This window comes from Heptranchias perlo, unplaced genomic scaffold, assembly GCF_035084215.1.
Source record: "Heptranchias perlo isolate sHepPer1 unplaced genomic scaffold, sHepPer1.hap1 HAP1_SCAFFOLD_191, whole genome shotgun sequence".
Taxonomy (NCBI): Eukaryota; Metazoa; Chordata; class Chondrichthyes; order Hexanchiformes; family Hexanchidae; genus Heptranchias; species Heptranchias perlo.
In genome coordinates, this window is record NW_027139176.1 from 164309 (window position 1) to 189484 (window position 25176).

A 25176-nucleotide genomic window follows, 5' to 3' on the forward strand; every position below is an offset into this window, starting at 1 on the left:
GAGAGGGGAACCAGTGAGTGTGGAACTGAACCCAGTCAGTGTCAGTACCTTCAGGGGAGGAGAGAGAGGGGAACCAGTGAGTGTGGAACTGAACCCAGTCAGAGTCAGCACCTTCAGGGGAGGAGAGAGAGGGGAACCAGTGAGTGTCGAACTGAACCCAGTCAGAGTCAGCACCTTCAGGGGAGGAGGGAGAGGGGAACCAGTGAGTGTAGAACTGAACCCAGTCAGAGTCAGCACCTTCAGGGGAGGAGAGAGAGAGAGGAACCAATGGGTGTGGAACTGAACCCAGTCAGAGTCAGCACCTTCAGGGGAGGAGAGAGAGAGAGAGAGAGAGAGGGGAACCAGTGGGTGTGGAACTGAACCCAGTCAGAGTCAGCACCTTCAGGGGAGGAGAGAGAGACGAACCAGTGGGTGTGGAACTGAACCCAGTCAGAGTCAGCACCTTCAGGGGAGGAGAGAGAGACGAACCAGTGGGTGCAGATCTGAACCCAGTCAGAGTCAGCACCTTCAGGGGAGGAGAGAGAGGGGAACAAGTGAGTGTGGAACTGAACCCAGTCAGAGTCAGCACCTTCAGGGGAGGAGAGAGAGGGGAACAAGTGAGTGTGGAACTGAACCCAGTCAGAGTCAGCACCTTCAGGGGAGGAGAGAGAGGGGAACCAGTGAGTGTGGAACTGAACCCAGTCAGAGTCAGTACCTTCAGGGGAGAGAGAGAGAGGGGAACCAGTGAGTGTGGAACTGAACCCAGTCAGTGTCAGTACCTTCAGGGGAGGAGAGAGAGGGGAACCAGTGAGTGTGGAACTGAACCCAGTCAGAGTCAGCACCTTCAGGGGAGGAGAGAGAGGGGAACCAGTGAGTGTCGAACTGAACCCAGTCAGAGTCAGCACCTTCAGGGGAGGAGGGAGAGGGGAACCAGTGAGTGTAGAACTGAACCCAGTCAGAGTCAGCACCTTCAGGGGAGGAGAGAGAGGGGAACCAGTGAGTGTGGAACTGAACCCAGTCAGAGTCAGCACCTTCAGGGGAGGAGAGAGAGAGAGAGAGAGAGAGAGGGGAACCAGTGGGTGTGGAACTGAACCCAGTCAGAGTCAGCACCTTCAGGGGAGGAGAGAGAGACGAACCAGTGGGTGTGGAACTGAACCCAGTCAGAGTCAGCACCTTCAGGGGAGGAGAGAGAGAGAGAGAGAGAGAGAGGGGAACCAGTGGGTGTGGAACTGAACCCAGTCAGAGTCAGCACCTTCAGGGGAGGAGAGAGAGACGAACCAGTGAGTGTAGAACTGAACCCAGTCAGAGTCAGCACCTTCAGGGGAGGAGAGAGAGGGGAACCAGTGAGTGTGGAACTGAACCCAGTCAGAGTCAGCACCTTCAGGGGAGGAGAGAGAGACGAACCAGTGGGTGTAGATCTGAACCCAGCCAGAGTCAGCACCTTCAGGGGAGGAGAGAGAAAACTCAGATGGAATGAAATATGTTGGAGATGGTGCGATGGGTTTGGATTTCAGCACAGGGAGGAGGGAGAGTGTGTGGGACGGGGATTTACAGTCTGGGGGAATGAGAGAAGAAAGAATGTTCCAGAGAAACTAGAATTGTCTGTACTGAATTTCTATCCTGTATTTACAGTGATGACTTTTGTAAACTCCTTTTGCAGGGGATTAGAAGGGGAGGATTTACAGACAGGAAACTCAAACCAAACCTTACGTCAAGATTTGACGGAGTCACTCGATTCATCAGGACCTGAATATCATCGGCCTTTGAATGTGGAAGGAGAAATGTTTCTCTGTTGTGTCTGTGGGAAAAGATTTCAAACATCAGTGTGAGTGGGAAATCACCGAGACACACACACCCGAGTGAGAGTGTTCCAGTGCACTGAGTGTGGAAAGAGCTTTCACCAGTGACACAGCCTGAAAAAACATCACACCATTCACAGCGGGGAGAAACCGTCCACGTGTTCTGTGTGTGGACGAGGCTTCAACTGATCGTCCAACCTGGAGAGACACAAGGACACCCGGACCACGGAGAAACCGTGGAAATGTGGGGACTGTGGGAAGGGATTCAAATACCCCTCCCAGCTGGAAACCCATCGCTACAGTCACACCGGGGAGAGGCCGTTCACCTGCTCCGTGTGTGGGAAGGGGTTCACTAAATCATCCGGCCTTGTGATACACCAGCGTATTCACACCGGGGAAAGGCCGTTCACCTGCTCCGTGTGTGGGAAGGGATTCACAGAGTTCTCCAAGCTCCAGGCACATCAACTTGTTCACACTGATAAGAGGCCGTTTAAATGTCCTGACTGTGAGAACAATTATAAAAGCAAAAATGATTTGCTGACACACCAACGCACTCATAGTGGGGAGAGACCGTTCACCTGCTCCGTGTGTGGGAAGGGATTCACTTGGTCATCCAACCTGCTGAGACACCAGCTCGTTCACTCTGATAACAGACCTTTCAAATGTTCTGACTGTGAGAAGAGCTTTAAAACCACAAAGGACCTGCTGACACACCAGCTTGTTCACACTGATAACAGACCTTTCAAATGTTCTGACTGTGAGAAGAGCTTTAAAAGCACAAAGGATCTGCTGACACACCAACGTATTCACACCGGGGAGAGACCGTTCACCTGCTCCGTGTGTGGGAAGAGATTCACTCGGTCATCTGACCAGCTGAAACACCAGCGAGTTCACCTGTGACTGCAGGGCTTGGATTCTGCTGTTGATCACGTCCAGGACTGAATCATGTTCATTCTGGCTGTTCGGGGTTTGTTTCTGCTGATGTTAATAAACTCCAGCCCAGTTATAGGGACTGTTATTATTCTGGATAAACCGTCTGGAGCTTTACCTGCCAGCGTAGCTCCAGGGGTGAATGATCCCTGACAGAATGGCCTGGCGTAGAAACAGGCCAATCAACCCAACACGGGCCTCCTCCCTCCCCTCTTCATCTCACCCTAGTGAGTATAGGAACAGGAGAATAGACAGGATGAATGCGTGGCTGGAGGGAGGGATTTAGATTCCTGGGACATTGGGACCGGTTCTGGGGAAGGTGGGACCTGTACAAGCGGGACGGGTTACACCCGAGCAGGACCGGGACCAATGTCCTCGTGGGGGTGTTTGCTAGTGCTGTTGGGGAAGGTTTAAACAAGAGTGGCAGGGAGATGGGAACCTGAGCGGGGAGTCAGAAGGGAATAAAATTGAGAGCAGCAAGAGAGGGGAAGACCCAGGGGAAATCTACAATACAAATAGTACAAACAGTTGTTCAAGAACAAGTGAAAGGGAAAAGCGTAGAGCAGCGGAAAGAAAGTGTACTTTAGACATGACAGAAAAAATAAAAACTAAGGCGTAAGGCGATTAACCCAGCATCAAAGCTGTGGCAGGGGGTTGGGAACCTGAGCAGGGAGACAGAGGAAAGCGTGTCAGGAAGGGACAGAAGGTATGGAATAAAAGGTAAAGTGTTAAAAAAGGAAAAAGCAGGAACTAAGTGTCACAAAACATATTTGAAAGTTCTTTATCTGAATGCACGTAGCATTCGTAACAAAATGGACGAGTTAACGGCACAAATAACTACGTATGGGTATGATCTTGTGGCCATTACAGAAACATGGCTGCAGGGTGACAACGACTGGGAATTAAATATGCCAGGGTATTTAACAATCAGGAAGGACAGGCAGGAAGGAAGGGGAGGTGGGGTGGCTATGTTAATAAACGAAGGAATCACTGTAATACAGAGAAATGATATTGGGACAAAGTATCAGGATAATGAAACAGTTTGGGTAGAGATAAGGTATAATAAGGGGAAAAAAACACTAGTGGGCGTAGTATATAGGCCTCCTAATAGTTGCAACTCTGCTGGAAGAAGTATTAATCAGGAAATAGTCGGGGCATGTAATAAGGGAACAGCTATAATTATGGGGGATTTTAACTATCATATTGTCTGGACAAATCTAATTGGGCAGGGCAGCCTTGAGGAAGAGTTTATTGAGTGTATTAGGGATGGATTTCTTGAACAGTATGTAACTGATCCTACAAGGGGGCAAGCAACCTTGGACCTGGTCCTGTGTAATGAGCCAGGATTAATTAATAATGTCCTAGTTAAGGATCCCCTTGGAATGAGTGACCATAACATGGTTACATTCCATATCCAATTAGAGGGTGAGAAGGCTGGTTCTCAAACAAGCGTACTGAGCTTGAATAAAGGAGACCATGATGGTATGAGAGCGGAATTGATTAAAGTGGACTGGGAAAATAGATTAAAGGGTAAGACGGTACATGAGCAGTGGTGTTCATTCAAGGAGTTATTTTACAACTTTCAAAAAATATATATTCCACTGAGGAAAAAAGGGTGTAAAAGAAATGACAGCCATCCGTGGCTAAGTAAAGAAATTAAGGATGGTATCCGACTAAAAACAAGGACATATAAGGTAGCCAAACTTAGTGGGCGGATAGAAGATTGGGAAGTCTTCAAAAGACAGCAAAAAGTAACCAAAGGATTGATTAAGAAAGGGAAGATAGATTATGAAAATAAATTAGCAAAAAATATAAAAACAGATAGCAAGAGTTTCTACAGTTATATAAAAAGAAAAAGGGTGGCTAAGGCAAACGTAGGTCCCTTAGAGGATGAGACCGGGAAATTAATGGTGGGAAACATGGAGATGGCAAAAATGCTAAACAAATATTTTGTTTCAGTCTTTACGGTAGAGGACATTAAGAATATCCCAACACTGGACAAACAGGGGGCTCTAGGGGGGGAGGAGTTAAATACGATTAAAATCACTAAGGAATTGGTACTCAGTGAATTAATGGGACTCAAGGCGGATAAATCCCCTGGACCTGATGGCTTACATCCGAGGGTCTTGAGGGAAGTGGCAGTAGGGATTGTGGATGCTTTGGTAATAATTTTCCAAAATTCTCTGAACTCGGCAAAGGTCCCGACAGATTGGAAAACTGTTAATGTAACACCCTTATTTAAAAAAGGGTAGCAGGCAGAAGGCTGGAAATTATAGACCAGTTAGCCTAACATCTGTGGTGGGTAAAATTTTGGAGTCTATTATTAAGGAGACAGTAGCGGAACATTTGGATAAACATAATTTAATAGGACAAAGTCAGCATGGCTTTACAAAGGGGAAGTCATGTCTGACAAATTTGCTTGAGTTCTTTGAGGACATAACGTACAGGGTGGATAAAGGGGAACCAGTGGACGTAGTGTATTTAGACTTCCAGAAGGCATTCGACAAGGTGCCACATAAAAGATTATTGCTCAAGATAAAGAATCACTGGATTGGGGGTAATATTCTGGCATGGGTGGAGGATTGGTTATCTAACAGGAAGCAGAGAGTTGGGATAAATGGTTCATTCTCGGACTGGCAACCAGTAGCCAGTGGTGTTCTGCAGGGGTCGGTGCTGGGTCCCCAACTCTTTACAATCCATATTAACGATTTGGAGGAGGGGACCGAGTGTAACATATCAAAGTTTGCAGATGATACAAAGATGGGAGGGAAAGTAGAGAGTGAGGAGGACATAAAAAACCTACAAGGGGATATAGACAGGCTGGGTGAGTGGGCGGAGATTTGGCAGATGCAATACAATATTGGAAAATGTGAGGTTATGCACTTTGGCAGGAAAACTCAGAGAGCAAGTTATTATCTTAATGGCGAGAAACTGGAAAGTACTGCAGTACAAAGGGATCTGGGGGTCCGAGTGCAAGAAGATCAAAAAGTTAGTTTGCAGGTGCAGCAGGTGATCAAGAAGGCCAACGGAATGTTGGCTTTTATTGCTCGGGGGATAGAATATAAAAACAGGGAGGTATTGCTGCAGTTATATAAGGTATTGGTGAGACCGCACCTGGAATACTGCATACAGTTTTGGTCTCCATACTTAAGAAAAGACATACTTGCTCTCGAGGCAGTACAAAGAAGGTTCACTCGGTTAATCCCGGGGATGAGGGGGCGGACATATGAGGAGAGGTTGAGTAGATTGGGACTCTACTCATTGGAGTTCAGAAGAATGAGACGCGATCTTTTTGAAACATATAAGATTGTGAAGGGGCTTGATCGGGTGGATGCGGTAAGGATGTTCCCAAGGATGGGTGAAACTGGAACTAGGGGGTATAATCTTAGAATAAGGGGCTGCTCTTTCAAAACTGAGATGAGGAGAAACTTCTTCACTCAGAGGGTGGTAGGTCTGTGGAATTTGCTGCCCCAGGAAGCTGTGGAAGCTACAACATTAAATAAATTTAAAACAGAAATAGACAGTTTCCTAGAAGTAAAGGGAATTTGGGGTTACGGGGAGCGGGCAGGAAATTGGACATGAATTTAGATTTGAGATTAGGATCAGATCAGCCATGATCTTATTGAATGGCGGAGCAGGCTCGAGGGGCCGATTGGCCTACTCCTGCTCCTATTTCTTATGTTCCTATTACCTTCTGTTCCTTTCTCCCTTGTGTGTTTATCTCACTACCCCTTAAATGCATCTCTGCTATTCACCTCAACTACTAGTAACGAGTTCCACATTCTCACCACTCTCTGGGTAAAGAAGTGTCTCCTGAATTCCCTATTGGATTTATTAGTGACTATCTTATATTTATGGCCCCGAGTTCTGGTCTCCCCCACAAGTGGAAACATCTTCTCTACGTCTACCCTATCAAACCCCTTCATAATTTTTAAGCCCTCCATCAGGTCACCCCTCAGTCTTCTCTTTTCTGGAGAAAGGAGCCCCAGCCTGTTTAGCCTTTCCTGATAGGTATAACCTCTCAGTTCTGGTATCATTCTTATGAATCTGTTTTGCACCTTCTCCAGTGCCTCGATATCCTTTCTATAATATGGAGACCAGAACTGTGCACAGTACTCCCAAGTGTGGTCCAACTAAAGTTAACATAACTTCTCTGCTTTTCAATTATATCCCTCTAGAAATGAACCCCACTGCTTGATTTGGAAAAGAAGACGGTACACAATTGTGGTAACATAGAAACATAGAAAATAGGAGCAGGAGCAGGCCATTCGGCCCTTCGAGCCTGCTCCACCATTTAATATGGTCATGGCTGATCCTCTATCTCAATACCATATTCCCGCTCTCTCCCCATACCCCTTGATGCCGTTTGTGTCTAGAAATCTATCTCGCTCCTTCTTAAATATATTCAGTGACTTGGCCTCCACTGCCTTCTGTGGTTGAGAATTCCACAGGTTCACCACCCTCTGAGTGAAGAAATTTCTCCTCATCTCAGTCCTAAATGTCCTCCCCCGAATCGTGAGACTGTTAGCCCTCATTCTGGATCCCCCAGCCAATTGAAACATCCCTGCATCCAGTCTGTCCAGCCCTGTCAGAATTTTATATGTTTCAATGAGATCCCCTCTCATTCTTCCAAACTCGAGTGAATACAGGCCTCGTGGACCCAATCTCTCCTCATACGACAGTCCTGCCATCCCAAGAATCAGTCTGGTGGACCTTCGCTGCACTCCCTCGATGACAAGTATATCCTTTCTTAGGTAAGGAGACCAAAACCGCACATAACATTGACTCTGGACCCCATGAAATCTCATGGCATCAGGTCAAACATGGGCAAGGAAACCTCCTGCTGATTACCACCTACCGCCCTCCCTCAGCTGATGAATCAGTCCCCCTCCATGTTGAGCACCACTTGGAGGAAGCACTGAGGATAGCAAGGGCACAGAATGTACTCTGGGTGTTGGACTTCAATGTCCATCACCAAGAGTGGCTCGGCAGCACCACTACTGACCGAACTGGCTGAGTCCTGAAGGACATAACTGCCACACTGGGCCTGTGGCAGGTGGTGAGCAAACCAACACGAGGGAAAAACTTACTTGACCTCGTCCTCACCAATCTACCTGTCGCAAATGCATCTATCCATGACAGTATTGGTCGGAGTGACCACCGCACAGTCCTCATGGAGACGAAGTCCCATCTTCGCACTGAGGACACCATCCAACGTGTTGTGTGGCACTACCACCGTGCTAAATGGGATAGATTCAGAACAGATCTAGCTGCTCAAAACTGGGCATCCATGAGGCATTGTGGGCCATCAGCAGCAGCAGAATTGTATTCCAGCACAATCTGTAACCTCGTGGCCCGGCATATTCCTCACTCTACCATTACCAACAAGCCAGGGGATCAACCCTGGTTCAATGAGGAGTGTAGAAGAGCATGTCAGGAGCAGCACCAGGCGTACCTAAAAATGAGGTACCAACATGGTGAAGCTACATCACAGGACGACATGCATGCTAAACAGCGGAAGCAACATGCTATAGACAGAGCTAAGCGATTCCACAACCAACGGATCAGATCAAAGCTCTGCAGTCCAGTCACATCCAGTCGTGAATGGTGGTGGACAATTAAACAACTAACGGGAGGAGGAGGGTTTGCAAACATCCCCATCCTCAATAATGGCGGAGTCCAGCACGTGAGTGCAAAAGACAAGGCTGAAGCGTTTGCGACCATCTTCAACCAGAAGTGCCGAGTGGATGATCCATCTCGGCCTCCTCCCGATATCCCCACCATCACAGAAGCCAGTCTTCGGCCAATTCGATTCACTCCACATGATATCAAGAAACGGCTGAGTGCACTGAATACGGCAAAGGCTATGGGTCCCGACAACATCCTGGCTGTAGTGCTGAAGATTTGTGCTCCAGAACTAGCTGCGCCTCTAGCCAAGCTGTTCCAGTGCAGTTACAACACTGGCATCTACCCGACAAAGTGGAAAATTGCCCAGATATGTCCTGTCCACAAAAAGCAGGACAAATCCAATCCGGCCAATTACTGCCCGATCAGTCTACTCTCAATCATCAGCAAAGTGATGGAAGGTGTCGTTGACAGTGCTATCAAGCAGTACTTACTCTCCAATAACCTGCTCACCGATGCTCAGTTCGGGTTCCGCCAGGACCACTCGGCTCCAGACCTCATTTCAGCCTTGGTCCAAACATGGACAAAAGAGCTGAATTCCAGAGGTGAGGTGAGAGTGACTGCCCTTGACATCAAGGCAGCATTTGACCGAGTGTGGCACCAAGGAGCCCTAGTAAAATTGAAGTCAATGGGAATCGGGGAAAACTCTCCAGTGGCTGGAGTCATACCGAGCACAAAGGAAGATGGTAGTGGTTGTTGGAGGCCAATCATCTCAGCCCCAGGACATTGCTGCAGGAGTTCCTCAGGGCAGTGTCCTGGGCCCAACCATCTTCAGCTGCATCATCAATGACCTTCCCTCCATCATAAGGTCAGAAATGGGGATGTTCGCTGATGATTTCACAGTGTTCAGTTCCATTCACAACCCCTCAGATAATGAAGCAGTCCGAGCCCGCATGCAGCAAGACCTGGACAATATCCAGGCTTGGGCTCATAAGTGGCAAGTAACATTCGCGCCAGACAAGTGCCAGGCAATGAGCATCTCCAACAAAAGAGTCGAACCACCTCCTCTTGACATTCAACGGCATTACCATCACCGAATCCCCCACCATCAACATCCTGGGGGTCACCATTGACCAGAAACTTAACTGGACCAGCCATATAAATACTGTGGCTACAAGAGCAGGTCAGAGGCTGGATATTCTGCAGTGAGTGACTCACCTCCTGACTTCCCAAAGCCTTTCCACCATCCACAAGGCACGAGTCAGGAGTGTGATGGAATACTCTCCACTTGCCTGGATGAGTGCAGCTCCAACAACACTCAAGAAGCTCGACACCATCCAAGATAAAGCAGCCCGCTTGATTGGCACCCCATCCACCACCCTAAACATTCACTCCCTTCACCACCGCTGCAGTGTGTACCATCCACAGGATGCACTGCAGCAACTCACCAAGGCTTCTTCGACAGCACCTCCCAAACCCGCGACCTCTACCACCTAGAAGGACAAGGGCAGCAGGCACATGGGAATAACACCACCTGCACGTTCCCCTCCAAGTCACACACCATCCCGACTTGGAAATATATCGCCGTTCCTTCATCGTCGCTGGGTCAAAATCCTGGAACTCCCTCCCTAACAGCACTGTGGGGGAACCTTCACCACACGGACTGCAGCGGTTCAAGAAGGCGGCTCTCCACCACCTCAAGGGCAATTTGGGATGGGCAATAAATGCCAGCCTCGCCAGCGACGCCCACATCGCATGAACGAATAAAAAAAAACAATACCCCAGGTGTGGTCTCACCAAGGTCGTCTATAACTGCAGTAAGACATCCCTGCTCCTGTACTCAAATCCTCTTGCATTGAAGGCCAACATACCATTTGTCTTCCAAATTGCTTGCTGCAACTGCATATTTGTTTTCAGTGACTGGTGTACAAGGACACCCAGGTCCCTTTGTACATCAACATTCCCCAATCTCTCACCATTTAAGTAATACTCTGCCTTTCTGTTTTTCCTTCTGAAGTGGATAACTTCACATTTATCCACATTATATTGCATCTGCCATGTATTTGCCCACTCACTCAACTTGTCTAAATTGTCTTGAAGCCTCTTTGCATCCTCCTCATAACTCATGATCTCACCTAGTTTTGTGTCATCAGCAAATTTGGAAATATTACATTTGGTTCCCTCATCCAAATCATTGATATATATTGTTAATAGCTGGGGCCCAAGCACTGATCCCTGCGGTCCTGCCTGGCACCCAGAAAAAGATCCATTTATTCCTACTCTCTGTTTCCTGTCTGTTAACCAATTTTCAGTCCATGCCAGTATATTACACCCAATCCCATGTGCTTTAATTTTGCACACTAACCTCTTATGTGGGACTTTATCAAAGGCCTTATGAAAATCCAAATACACCACATCCAATGGTTCTCCCTTATCCCCAGTTACATCCTCAAAAAACTCCAGTAGGTTTGTCAATCATGATTTCCCTTTCATAAACCCATGTTGACTTTGTCTAATCCCGTTGATATTTTCTAAGTGTCCTGTTATCACATCCTTTATAATAGACTCGAGCATTTTCCCTACTACTGATGTTAGGCTAACAGGTCAGTAGTTCCGTTTTCTCTCCCTCCTTTTTTAAATAGTGGGGATACATTTGCCACCCTCCAATCTGCAGGAACTGTTCCATAATCTATAGAATTTTGGAAGATAACAATTAATGCATCTACTATTTCCATAGCTACCTCTTTTAGTTCTCTGGGTTGCAGATTATCAGTCCTTAGGGATTTATCAGCTTTCAGTCCCATTAATTTCTCCAGCACTATTTTTTTACTAAAACTAATTTCCTTTAACTCCTCCTTCTCACTAGACCCTTGGTTCTCTAGCATATCTGGGAAGCTATGTGTGTCCTCTTCCGTGACGTCAGAACCAAAGTATTTGTTTAATTGCTCTGCCATTTCCCTGTTCCCCATTATAAATTCTCCCGTTTCTGACTGTAAGGGACCTACATTTGTCATCACTAATCTTTTTTTTTTACATACTTGCAGAAGATTTTACAGTCCACTTTCATATTCCTTGCAAGATTACTCGCATACTCTATTTTTCCCCTCTTAATCAATCTCTTGGTCCTTTTTTGCTGAATTCTAAACTGCTCCCAATCCTCAGGCTTGCTACTTTTTCTGGCAACTTTATATGACTCCTCTTTGGATCTAATACTATCCTTAATTTCTTTTGTTAGCCATGGTTGGGCCGCTTTTCCTTTTGTGTTTTTGTGCCAGAAAGGAATGTATAACTGTTGCAATTCATGCATTCGTTCCTTAAATGTTAGCCATTGCCTGTCCACCATCATGCCTTTTAATGAAGCTTCCCAATCTATCATAGCCAACTCACTCCTCATACCTTCGTAGTTTCCTTTGTTTAGATTTAGGACCCTAGTTTCAGATTGGACTACTTCACTTTCCATCTTAATGAAGAATTCTGTCATGTTATGGTCACTCTTCCCTAAAGGACCCCGCACAACAAGATTATTAATTAAGCCCTTCTCATTGCACAATACCCAATCTAGGATAGCCTGTTCCCTGGTTGGCTCCTCAACGTACTGGTCTAAAAAACCATCTGGTACACACTCCAGGAATTCATCCTCCACAGTATTATTGCTAATTTGGTTTGGCCAGTCTATATGCAGATTAAAGTCACCCATGATTACTGTCGTACCCTTGTTACATGCATCTCTAATTTCCTGTTTGATCCCATCCCCTACATTACCACTACTGTTTGGAGGCCTATAAACAACTCCCACCAGTGTTTTCTGCCCCTTGGTGCTTCTTAACTTCACCCAGACTGATTCTACATCTTGATTTTCTGAGCCAATATCCTTTCTCACTATTGCTCTGATTTCATCCTTTACTAACAACATCACCCCACCTTTTCCTTTTTGCCTGTCCTTCCTAAATATCGAATACCCTTGGTAATAATAGTAAAAGCTTTTCCAGCTACGTCAGGAGGCAGAAGACCGTTAAAGATGGTTTAAGGCCACTGAAAGACAGTTCAGGACTGATTCAAACAGATTCCCAGGCTATGACCGAGCTGTTAAATGATTATTTCCCATCAGTCTCCACTCCTGTGGGATGATGCTCAGATTCCAGCTGTGGGATGTGCTGTCGACAATAACATCAGAAATATTAAAATAGAAAGGGATGTCATCTTGGATAAAACAGGAAATCTCCGAATAGATTGTGCTCCAGGTCCAGATGATATCCACCCAAGGGTGTTTAAAGAGATGGGACGGGTGCTCTGTGAGCCCCTTCCCTGGATCTTCAACAGCCCAATAGAGTCAGGGATTGTTCCCTGAGATTGGAAGGTAACTCACGTAGATCCCATTCTCAAAAAAGGGGACAAATCAGAGCCAGTGAACGATAGGCCCGTCAGTGTGACCTCGACCACAGGGAAGATGCTTGAAGAGATCCGAAGAGATTCTGTTTATGATCATGGGGAAAGAGAAGAGGCCGTTCGAGACACTCAACACGGCTTCCGGAAAAGAAGGTCGCGTCTTGCAAACTTGATTGAATTTTTTGAAGAAGTTGCTGGGTCAGTGGATGAGGATAATCCGGTTCACATTGTCTATCTCAGGGGTGTTTTTTGAAGAAGTTGCTGGGTCAGTGGATGAGGATAATCCGGTTCACATTGTCTATCTCAAGGGTGTTTTATGAAGAAGTTGCTAGGTCAGTGGATGAGGATAATCCGGTTCACATTGTCTATCTCAGGGGGGTCAAACTCATTTTCTATGGTGGGCCTGATCCGATATCCTGGCACTTGGCCTGGGCCACATTCAGCAAAAGTTATCGTATCAGAATGGGCCTGAGACTGAGCCACCGGTCAGGTCAGGAATGCACCTGTCTTGTGTGACTCCCTGTACTCCTAATCTGTTACACATCCACAACTGGCAGCCTCAGTGATTATTAGCGATAAACCACAAGCACGTAACACTCTGCTGTACACACCTTGTAAGTGTATCTCTGGGTGCTCCACGGTGGGGAGGGAAACTGTAATAGGGGTAAAGAGGAGTCCTTCCTTCACACTGCGATCTACGGGCTTTACTCTGTAACCTTCACTCTTCAAATAAAGTGACTCCCTTTGGGCCTTGTTCAAAGTTCTTTGGACGAACGTTTTCCCTCAGTTCGGAATATTGACGTGACGGACCTGCATCATCGGTGACATCACAATGAGTATTGACAAGGTGAGCGACGCGCATCATCGGTGACATCACAAGAGTATTGACAAGGTGAGCGACGCGCATCATCGGTGACATCACAAGAGCATTGACAAGGTGAGCGACGCGCATCATCGGTGACATCACAAGAGCATTGACAAGGTGAGCGACGCGCATCATCGGTGACATCACAAGAGTATTGACAAGGTGAGCGACGCGCATCATCGGTGACATCACAAGAGCATTGACAAGGTGAGCGACGCGCATCATCGGTGACATCACAAGAGCATTGACAAGGTGAGCGACGCGCATCATCGGTGACATCACAAGAGCATTGACAAGGTGAGCGACGCGCATCATCGGTGACATCACAAGAGTATTGACAAGGTGAGCGACGCGCATCATCGGTGACATCACAAGAGTATTGACAAGGTGAGCGACGCGCATCATCGGTGACATCACAAGAGCATTGACAAGGTGAGCGACGCGCATCATCGGTGACATCACAAGAGTATTGACAAGGTGAGCGACGCGCATCATCGGTGACATCACAAGAGCATTGACAAGGTGAGCGACGCGCATCATCGGTGACATCACAAGAGTATTGACAAGGTGAGCGACGCGCATCATCGGTGACATCACAAGAGTATTGACAAGGTGAGTGACGCGCATCATCGGTGACATCACAAGAGTATTGACAAGGTGAGCGACGCGCATCATCGGTGACATCACAAGAGCATTGACAAGGTGAGCGACGCGCATCATCGGTGACATCACAAGAGTATTGACAAGGTGAGCGACGCGCATCATCGGTGACATCACAAGAGTATTGACAAGGTGAGCGACGCGCATCATCGGTGACATCACAAGAGCATTGACAAGGTGAGCGACGCGCATCATCGGTGACATCACAAGAGTATTGACAAGGTGAGCGACGCGCATCATCGGTGACATCACAAGAGTATTGACAAGGTGACCGACGCGCATCATCGGTGACATCACAAGAGTATTGACAAGGTGAGCGACGCGCATCATCGGTGACATCACAAGAGTATTGACAAGGTGAGTGACGCGCATCATCGGTGACATCACAAGAGTATTGACAAGGTGACCGACGCGCATCATCGGTGACATCACAAGAGTATTGACAAGGTGAGCGACGCGCATCATCGGTGACATCACAAGAGTATTGACAAGGTGAGCGACGCGCATCATCGGTGACATCACAAGAGTATTGACAAGGTGACCAACGCGCATCATCGGTGACATCACAAGAGTATTGACAAGGTGAGCGACGCGCATCATCGGTGACATCACAAGAGTATTGACAAGGTGACCAACGCGCATCATCGGTGACATCACAAGAGTATTGACAAGGTGAGTGACGCGCATCATCGGTGACATCACAAGAGTATTGACAAGGTGACCAACGCGCATCATCGGTGACATCACAAGAGTATTGACCCCACTGAGAGTGTTTGTTGGGTTTGGGTATGAATGGAGCCGGAGTGAAGGACGGTCAATGGAGATACTGTACAGAGCAACCATCAGCGGATTGAATGGTGGAACAAGCTCGCGGGCAGAATGGCCTACTCCTGTTCCCATGACCCCATAGCATAGCCCGGCATCTTTGCATGATTTAGGGTTAATGAATCATAGAATCATATCATAGAATCATAGAAGTTACAACATGGAAACAGGCCCTTCGGCCCAACATGTCCATGTCGCCCAGTTTATACCACTAAGCTAGTCCCAATTGCCTGCACTTGGCCCATATCCCTCGATACCCATCTTCCCCATGTAACTGTCCAAATGCTTTTTAAAAGACAAAATTGTACCCGCCTCTACTACTGCCTCTGGCAGCTCGTTCCAGACACTCACCACCCTTTGAGTGAAAAAATTGCCCCTCTGGATCCTTTTGTATCTCTCCCCTCTCACCTTAAATCTATGTCCCCTCGTTATAGACTCCCCTACCTTTGGGAAAAGATTTTGACTATCGACCTTATCTATGCCCCTCATTATTTTATAGACTTCTATAAGATCACCCCTTAACCTCCTACTCTCCAGGGAATAAAGTCCCAGTCTGTCTAACCTCTCCCTGTAAGTCAAACCATCAAGTCCCGGTAGCATCCTAGTAAATCTTTTCTGCACTCTTTCTAGTTTAATAATATCCTTTCTATAATAGGGTGACCAGAACTGTACACAGTACTCCAAGTGTGGCCTCACCAATGCCCTGTACAACTTCAACAAGACATCCCAACTCCTGCATTCAATGTTCTGACCAATGAAACCAAGCATGCTGAATGCCTTCTTCACCACCCTATCCACCTGTGACTCCACTTTCAAGGAGCTATGAATCTGTACTCCTAGATCTCTTTGTTCTATAACTCTCCCCAACGCCCTACCATTAACGGAGTAGGTCCTGGCCCGATTCGATCTACCAAAATGCATCACCTCACATTTATCTAAATTAAACTCCATCTGCCATTCATCGGCCCACTGGCCCAATTTATCAAGATCCCGTTGCAATCCTAGATAACCTTCTTCACTGTCCACAATGCCACCAATCTTGGTGTCATCTGCAAACTTACTAACCATGCCTCCTAAATTCTCATCCAAATCATTAATATAAATAACAAATAACAGCGGACCCAGCACCGATCCCTGAGGCACACCGCTGGACACAGGCATCCAGTTTGAAAAACAACCCTCTACAACCACCCTCTGTCTTCTGTCGTCAAGCCAATTTTGTATCCAATTGGCTACCTCACCTTGGATCCCATGAGATTTAACCTTATGTAACAACCTACCATGCGGTACCTTGTCAAATGCTTTGCTGAAGTCCATGTAGACCACGTCTACTGCACAGCCCTCATCTATCTTCTTGGTTACCCCTTCAAAAAACTCAATCAAATTCGTGAGACATGATTTTCCTCTCACAAAACCATGCTGACTGTTCCTAATTAGTCCCTGCCTCTCCAAATGCCTGTAGATTCTGTCCCTCAGAATACCCTCTAACAACTTACCCACTACAGATGTCAGGCTCACTGGTCTGTAGTTCCCAGGCTTTTCCCTGCCGCCCTTCTTAAACAAAGGCACAACATTTGCTACCCTCCAATCTTCAGGCACCTCACCTGTAGCGGTGGATGATTCAAATATCTCTGCTAGGGGACCCGCAATTTCCTCCCTAACCTCCCATAACGTCCTGGGATACATTTCATCAGGTCCCGGAGATTTATCTACCTTGATGCGCGTTAAGACTTCCAGCACCTCCCTCTCTGTAATATGTACACTCCTCAAGACATCACTATTTATTTCCCCAAGTTCCCTAACATCCATGCCTTTCTCAACCGTAAATACCGATGTGAAATATTCATTCAGGATCTCACCCATCTCTTGTGGTTCCGCACATAGATGACCTTGTTGATCCTTAAGAGGCCCTACTCTCTCCCTTGTTACCCTTTTGCCCTTTATGTATTTGTAGAAGCTCTTTGGATTCACCTTTGCCTGATCTGCCAAAGCAATCTCATATCCCCTTTTTGCCCTCCTGATTTCTCTCTTAACTCTACTCCGGCAATCTCTATACTCTTCAAGGGATCCACTTGATCCCAGCTGCCTATGCATGTCATATGCCTCCTTCTTATTTTTGACTAGTGCCTCAATCTCCCGAGTCATCCAAGGTTCCCTACTTCTACCAGCCTTGCCCTTCACTTTATAAGGAATGTGCTTACACTGAACCCTGGTTAACACACTTTTGAAAGCCTCCCACTTACCAGACGTCCCTTTGCCTGCCAACAGACTCTCCCAATCAACTTCTGAAAGTTCCTGTCTAATACCATCAAAATTGGCCTTTCCCCAATTTAGAATTTTAACTAATGGTTAGAATTGAGGTTACTGTTTGAGACTAGTGGTTATCGGTTCGGATTGGGGTAAGTGGTTAGTCAGCATTGGGGCTAGTGGTTATTGGTTAGGATTGGGGTTTTTGGTTATTGTTTAGGATTGGGGTTAGTGGTTATTGGTTAGGATTGAGGTTAGTGGTTGTTAGGATTGGGGCTAGTGGTTATTGGTTAGGATTGGGGTTTTTGGTTATTGTTTAGGATTGGGGTTAGTGGTTATTGGTTAGGATTGAGGTTAGTGGTTGTTGGGATTGGGGCTAGTAGTTATTGGTTAGGATTGGGATTAGAGGTTATTGTTTAGGATTGGGGTTAGTGGTTATTGGTCAGGATTGGGGCTAGTGGTTACTGGTTAGGATTGGTGTTAGTGGTCATTGGTTAGGATTGGGATTATTGGTTAGGGAGGAAGGGGATTAGTGGTTATTGGTTAGGATTGGGGCTAGTGGTTATTGATCAGCATTGGGGCTAGCGGTTATTGGTTAGTATTGGGGTTAGTAGTTATTGGTTAGGATTGGGGTTAGTGGTTATTGGTTAGAATTGGGGTTATTGGTTAGGATTGTGGTAAGTGATTATTGGTTAGGATTTGGGCTCATGGTTAGAATTCGGGTTAGTGGTTAGTCAGCATTTTGGTATTGGTTATGATTGGGTCTAGTGGTTATTGGTTGAGGTTGGGTTTAGTGGTTATTGGTTAGTATTGGGGTTTGTGGTTAATGGTTTGGATTGGGGTTAGTGGTTATTGGTTTGAATTAGGATTATTGGTTATTGGATAGGATTGGGGTTATTTGTTAGGATTGGTGTTAGTGGTTTTTGGTAATGATTGGGGCTAGTGTTTATTGGTGGCGATTGGGTTTATTGATTAGTATTGCAGTTAGTGCTTATTGGTTAGGATTGGGGCTAATGGTTATTGGTCAGTGTTTCGGCAAGTGGTTATTGGTTCAGATTGGGTTTAGTGGTTATTGGTTAGGATTGGGGCTACTGGTTATTGGTTAGGATTGTGGCTAATAGTTATAGGCTAGGATTGGGGTTAGTGGTTATTGATTAGGATTGGGGCGAGTGTTTATTGTTTACAATTGGCATTAGTGGTTAGTGGTTGTGATTAGATTAGTCCTTATTGGTTAGGATTGGGGTTATTGGTTAGAATTGGGGTTTGTGGTTAGTCAGCATTGGGGCTAGTGTTATTGGTTAAGTTATTTGGGTTAGTAGTTATTGCTTGAGATCGAGGTTTGTGGTTATTGGTTAGGATTGGGGTTTGTGGTTATTGGTCAGGATTGTGGTTAGTGGTTATTGGTTGGGATTGGGTTTTGTGGTTATTGGTTGGGATTGGGGCTAATGGTTATTGGTTAGGATTGGCGTTATTGGTTAAGATTGGGGTTCATACTTATTGGTTAGGTTTGGGGTTATGGGTTAGTATTGGGGCTAATGGTTATTGGTTAGGATACGGGTTATTGGTTGAGATTGTGATTAGTGGAAGTTGGTTAGAATTGGGGTTAGTGGTTAGTCAGCATTGGGGCTAGTGGTTATTGATTGGGATTGGGGTCAGTGGTTATTGTTTAGGATTGGGGCTAGTGGTTATTAATTACGATTGGGTTTATTAGTTAGGTTGTGGGTTAGGGGTTATTGGTTAGGTTTGGGGCTAATGGATATTGGTTAGGATTGGGGGTTAGTGGTCATTGGTTGTGATTGGGGCTACTGGTTATTAATTACGATTGTGTTTATTAGTTAGGATGTGGGTCAGTGGTTATTGGTTAGAATTGGGTTTAGTGGTTGTTGGTTGTGATTGGGGCTAGTGGTTATTGGTTAGGATTGGGTTTATTGGTTAGGATTGGGTTTATTGGTTAGGATTGTGGTTAGTGCTTATTGGTTAGGAGTGGGGTTTGTGGTTATTGGTTAGGATTGGAGCTAGTGGCTATTGGTTAGGACTGGGTTTAGTGGTTAATGATTGAGATTGGGGCTAGTGGTTATTTGTTACAATTGGAGTTAGTGGTTATTGGTTAGGATTCAGGTTAGTTATTCAGCATTGGGGCCAGTGGTTATTGGTTAGGATTCGGGCTCGTGGTTATTGGTTAGAATTGGGGTTATTGGTTATGATTGGGGCTAGTGGTTTTTGGTTAGGAGTGGGTTTAGAGGATATTGGTTAGGATTGGGGCTGGTGGTTATTCAGCATTGGGGAGAGTGGTTATTGGTTAGGATTGGGTTTAGTGGTTATTCGTTGAGATTGGGGTGAGTGGTTATTGGCTAGTATTGTGGTTAGTGGTTGTTGGTTAGAATTGGGGTTTGTGGTTATTGGTTAGAATTGGGGTTATTTGTTAGGATTGTGGATGGTGGTTATTTGTTAGGATTGTGGATGGTGGTTATTGGTTAGGATTGGGGCTAGTGGTTATTGGTGAGGATTGGGGCTAGTGGTTATTGGTTAGGACTGGGGTTAGTCGTTATTGGTTAGGATTGGGGCTAGTGTTTATTGGTAAAGGATTGATGTTAGTGGTTCATCAGCATTGGGGTGGGAGGATATTGGTTAGGTTTAGGGTGAGTGGTTAATGGTTAGGATTGGAGCTAGTGGCTATTGGTTAGGGTTGGGTTTACTGGTTAATGATTGGGATTGGGGCTAGTGGTTATTGGTTAGGATTGGAGTTAGTGGTTATTGGTTAGGATTCAGGTTAGTTGTTAGTCAGCATTGGGGCTAGTGGTTATTGGTTAGGAATGGGTTTAGAGGATATTGGTTAGGATTAGGGCTGGTGGTTATTCAGCATTGGGGAGAGTGGTTATTGGTTAGGATTGGGTTTAGTGGTTATTCGTTGAGATTGGGGTGAGTGGTTATTGGCTAGTATTGTGGTTAGTGGTTGTTGGTTAGAATTGGGGTTTGTGGTTATTGGTTAGAATTGGGGTTATCTGTTAGGATTGTGATTAGTGGTTATTGGTTAGGATTGGGGCTAGTTGTTATTGTGAGGATTAGGGCGAAAGGTTATTGGTTAAGATTGGGATTATTGGTTAGGATTGGGGTTAATGCTTATTGGTTAGGATTGGACTTATTGGTAAGGATTGGGGCCAGTGGTTATTGGTTAGGAGTGGGTTTAGTGTTTATTGGTTAGGATTGGGGCTAGTGCTTTATCAGCATTGGGGCTAGTGGTTATTCGTTGAGATTGAGGTTAGTGGTTATTGCTTCGGATTGGTTGTTGGTTATTGGTTAGAATTGCGGCTATTGGATAGGATTGGAGCTAGTGGTTATTGGCTAGGATTGGGGTTAGTGGTTATTAGTTCGGAGTGGGGTTAGTCGTGGGCTAGAGGTTTTTTGTTAGCATTGGGGCTGGCGTTTATTGCTTAGGATTGATTGTAGTGGTTCATCAGCATTGGGGCGGATGGATATTGGTTAGGTTTGGGGTGAGAGATTATTGGTAAGGTTTGGGGCTAGTGGTTTTTGGTTACAATTGGGGTTATTGGTAAGGTTTGGGGCTAGTGGTTTTTGGTTACAATTGGGGTTATTGGTAAGGTTTGGGGCTAGTGGTTAATGGTTAGGAGTGAAGTTATTGGTAAGGTTTGGGGCTGGTGGTTATTGGTTAGGATTGGAGTTATTGGTTAGGATTGGGGCTAGTGGTTATTGGTTAGGATTGGGGTTGTTGGTTAGGATTGGAGCTAGTGGTTATTGATTAGGAGTGGGTTTAGTGGTTATTGGTTAGGATTGGGGCTAGTATTTATTTAGCATTGGGGCGAGTGGTTAATGGTTAGGATTGGGTTTAGTGGTTATTGGTTAGAATTGGGGTTATTTGTTCGGATTGTGGTTATTGGTTATTAGGATTGGGGCAAGTGGTTATTGGTAAAGATTGAAGTTATTGGTTAGGATTGGGGTTCGTGCTTATTGGTTAGGATTAGGGTTATTGGTAAGGATTGGGGCTAGTGGTTTTGGTTAGGACTGGGTTTAGTGGTTATTGGTTAGGATTGGGGCTAGTGCTTTGTCAGCATTGGGGCGAGTGGTTTTTCGTTAAGATTGAGGTTAGTGGTTATTGCTTCGGATTGGGGTTGTTGGTTATTGGTTAGAATTGGGGCTATTGGTTAGAATTGGGGCTATTGGTTAGGATTGTGGCTAGTGGTTACTGGTTAGGATTGTGGCTAGTGGTTACTGGATAGGATTGGGGCTAGTGGTTATTGGTTAGGATTGGGCTTTGCGGTTATTGGTTGTGATTGGGGATAGTGGTTATTGGTGAGCTTGGGGTTATTGGTTAGGATTGGATTTATTGTAACACAATACCTCCCTCTCTCCCCGTGTGTGTGATGATTCCCATTAACTGTAACACAATAAACCCCTCTCTCCACGTGTGTGTGATGATTCCCATTAACTGTAACACAATACCTCCCTCTCTCCCCGTGTGTGTGGTGATTCCCATTAACTAACCCAATACCTCCCTCTCTCCCCGTGTGTGTGATGATTCCCATTAACTGTAACACAATAAACCCCTCTCTCCCCGTGTGTGTGATGATTCCCATTAATTGTAATCCAATACCTCCCTCTCTCCCCGTGTGTGTGGTGATTGCCATTAATTGTAACCCAATACCTCCCTCTCTCCCCGTGTGTGTGGTGATTGCCATTAATTGTAACACAATAAACCCCTCTCTCCCCGTGTGTGTGATGATTCCCATTAACTGTAACACAATACCTCCCTCTCTCCCCGTGTGTGTGGTGATTCCCATTAACTGTAACACAATACCTCCCTCTCTCCCCGTGTGTGTGGTGATTCCCATTAATTGTAACACAATAAACCCCTCTCTCCCCGTGTGTGTGATGATTCCCATTAACTGTAACACAATACCTCCCTCTCTCCCCGTGTGTGTGATGATTCCCATTAACTGTAACACAATACCTCCCTCTCTGCCCGTGTGTGTGGTGATTGCCATTAACTGTAACACAATACCTCCCTCTCTCCCCGTGTGTGTGTGGTGATTCCCATTAATTGTAACACAATAAACCCCTCTCTCCCCGTGTGTGTGGTGATTCCCATTAACTGTAACACAATAAACCCCTCTCTCCCCGTGTGTGTGATGATTCCCATTAACTGTCACACAATACCTCCCTCTCTCCCCGTGTGTGTGATGATTCCCATTAATTGTAACACAATAAACCCCTCTTTCCCCGTGGGTGTGGTGATTCCCATTAACTGTCACACAATAAACCCCTCTCTCCCCGTGTGTGTGATGATTCCCATTAATTGTAACACAATAAACCCCTCTCTCCCCGTGTGTGTGATGATTCCCATTAACTGTAACACAATACCTCCCTCTCTCCCCGTGTGTGTGATGATTCCCATTAACTGTAACACAATAAACCCTCTCTCCCCGTGTGTGTGATGATTCCCATTAACTGTAACACAATACCTCCCTCTCTCCCCGTGGGTGTGGTGATTCCCATTAACTGTCACACAATAAACCCCTCTCTCCCCGTGTGTCTGATGATTCCCATTAACTGTCACACAATAAACCCCTCTCTCCCCGTGTGTGTGATGATTCCCATTAACTGTAACACAATACCTCCCTCTCTCCCCGTGTGTGTGGTGATTGCCATTAACTGTAACACAATACCTCCCTCTCTCCCCGTGTGTGTGATGATTCCCATTAATTGTAACACAATAAACCCCTCTCTCCCCGTGTGTGTGATGATTCCCATTAACTGTAACACAATAAACCCCTCTCTCCCCGTGTGTGTGGTGATTCCCATTAACTGTAACACAATAAACCCCTCTCTCCCCGTGTGTGTGGTGATTCCCATTAACTGTAACACAATACCTCCCTCTCTCCCCGTGTGTGTGGTGATTCCCATTAACTGTCACACAATACCTCCCTCTCTCCCCATGTGTGTGGTGATTCCCATTAACTGTAACCCAATAAACCCCTCTCTCCCCGTGTGTGTGATGATTCCCATTAACTGTAACACAATAAACCCCTCTCTCCCCGTGTGTGTGGTGATTCCCATTAACTGACACACAATAAACCCCTCTCTCCCCGTGTGTGTGATGATTCCCATTAATTGTAACACAATAAACCCCTCTCTCCCCGTGTGTGTGATGATTCCCATTAACTGTAACACAATAAACCCTCTCTCCCCGTGTGTGTGGTGATTCCCATTAACTGTAACACAATAAACCCCTCTCTCCCCGTGTGTGTGATGATTCCCATTAACTGTAACACAATACCTCCCTCTCTCCCCGTGTGTGTGATGATTCCCATTAACTGTAACACAATACCTCCCTCTCTCCCCGTGTGTGTGATGATTCCCATTAACTGTAACACAATAAACCCCTCTCTCCCCGTGTGTGATGATTCCCATTAACTGTAACACAATACCTCCCTCTCTCCCCGTGTGTGTGGTGATTCCCATTAATTGTAACACAATAAACCCCTCTCTCCCCGTGTGTGTGATGATTCCCATTAACTGTCACCCAATACCTCCCTCTCTCCCCGTGTGTGTGATGATTCCCATTAACTGTAACACAATAAACCCCTCTCTCCCCGTGTGTGGTGATTCCCATTAACTGTAACACAATAAACCCCTCTCTCCCCGTGTGTGTGATGATTCCCATTAACTGTCACCCAATACCTCCCTCTCTCCCCGTGTGTGTGATGATTCCCATTAACTGTAACACAATAAACCCCTCTCTCCCCGTGTGTGGTGATTCCCATTATCTGTAACACAATACCTCCCTCTCTCCCCGTGTGTGTGATGATTCCCATTAACTGTCACACAATAAACCCCTCTCTCCCCGTGTGTGTGATGATTCCCATTAACTGTAACACAATAAACCCCTCTCCCCGTGTCTGTGATGATTCCCATTAACTGTAACCCAATACCTCCCTCTCTCCCCGTGTGTGTGGTGATTCCCATTAACTGTAACACAATAAACCCCTCTCTCCCCGTGTGTGTGATGATTCCCATTAACTGTAACACAATAAACCCCTCTCTCCCCGTGTGTGTGGTGATTCCCATTAATTGTAACACAATAAACCCCTCTCTCCCCGTGTGTGTGATGATTCCCATTAACTGTAACACAATAAACCCCTCTCTCCCCGTGTGTGTGATGATTCCCATTAATTGTAACACAATAAACCCCTCTCTCCCCGTGTGTGTGATGATTCCCATTAACTGTAACACAATACCTCCCTCTCTCCCCGTGTGTGTGGTGATTCCCATTAACTGTAACACAATAAACCCCTCTCTCCCCGTGTGTGTGGTGATTCCCATTAACTGTCACACAATAAACCCTCTCTCCCCGTGTGTGTGATGATTCCCATTAACTGTAACACAATACCTCCCTCTCTCCCCGTGTGTGTGATGATTCCCATTAACTGTAACACAATAAACCCCTCTCTCCCCGTGTGTGTGGTGATTCCCATTAACTGTAACACAATAAACCCCTCTCTCCCCGTGTGTGTGATGATTCCCATTAACTGTAACACAATATCTCCCTCTCTCCCCGTGTATGTGGTGATTCCCATTAATTGTAACACAATAAACCCCTCTCTCCCCGTGTGTGTGATGATTCCCATTAACTGTAACACAATACCTCCCTCTCTCCCCGTGTGTGTGGTGATTCCCATTAACTGTAACACAATAAACCCCTCTCTCCCCGTGTGTGTGATGATTCCCATTAACTGTAACACAATAAACCCCTCTCTCCCCGTGTGTGTGATGATTCCCATTAACTGTAACACAATAAACCCCTCTCTCACCGTGTGTGGTGATTCCCATTAATTGTAACCCAAT